The sequence below is a fragment of the Austrofundulus limnaeus genome, unplaced genomic scaffold (assembly GCF_001266775.1).
Source record: "Austrofundulus limnaeus strain Quisiro unplaced genomic scaffold, Austrofundulus_limnaeus-1.0 Scaffold1600, whole genome shotgun sequence".
Lineage (NCBI taxonomy): Eukaryota > Metazoa > Chordata > Actinopteri > Cyprinodontiformes > Rivulidae > Austrofundulus > Austrofundulus limnaeus.
Window position 1 is genome coordinate 58,881 of NW_013954002.1, and position 1,232 is coordinate 60,112.

Sequence of the window (1,232 nt, forward strand, 5' to 3'; positions counted from 1 at the left end):
GCCCGTTTACAGTTGAGATGTGTTTTTCACTGTGACACGGCGGAGCAGTGGTTAGAGCTGTCACCTCACAGTGACAGGGCTGCAGGATCACCTTCCWGCCTGGGGCATTTCTGAGTGGAGTTTTTTAAGGGCATAGATGCGTGGGTTTTATCTAGGTTATCCGATTTCCACCCACAGACCAAAAACATGCATGTTAGTTTAATTGGTAACTTCAAACTGTCTGTAGGTGTGAAAGGTTATTTGTCTCTGTGTGTGATGTATTTGTGACCTCCAGTTTGTACTCTGCCTCTCATACAGTGGCTTCTGGAGATAGGCACCAGCTCCCTGCAGCCTGAAAAAGAGAAATAGTCCTTTTTTATTTGGAGATTTTATCATTTTTACTCATCAGCACATTCTTTTTCTATCTAAAAATGTTACATTACCTTTTTGAAAAGAATTCCATCTGAGAAAAAGTAGATCTCTGTGCTGACTGTAGATGTTAATACAGTATATACAGTATACTGTATTTAGATGCTTTGAAATTCTCCCCAGTAAAGGGTAGTAAATTACTGTGCAATGGATATTTTGCTTGTTTGGTTCACCAACAACTTGACTGGCACGTGGCATAATAACAGAATAAATGATSAAGTGTTCTGTTGCTCATCTTTAGCTGCCACAATAAAAATGTATGTTTATTTCCATTAGAGATTTTTTAAAATTAATATCTAATATGAACATYATTACAGAACTGCTATACTGAGCTGATTCCCTCTCTTTAAGGCTGTCTATTCACACCATGCATTGTACGTTTCTCATTTTGAATGAGCCATGGAAGTAAATTTTCTTCTCTTCTATTCTTCATCTCGGATAAATTAAGACTAAAATTTCTATCTCAATCTTTTACCTGTAATACGTGTTCTGAACAGGAAGAGTTTAGACAGGAATTACCGTTCTAGTGCGATCGARGCAAAGCCAAAGTGGAGCTCTGCCAGCTACTGGGGTTTAGTAAAGAATGGGAAATGCACCAAGACAATGCTTCCTGTTGTTTACAGTAAGTGAACTCATTACACAAAGGTTTCTCACATGAATATGTTTGTACTTCACGCCACATATTTTCCTAATACACTTCAGCTGAGGTAGTCCTACAAGGAAGCACACACCGTAAATTACATTGTTCTTACTGGAAACACTGGCTTAGGGCTATCACCTTCGTCAAACTGGTTATTAAATCCACAAGTTTACTGAACTGGAAA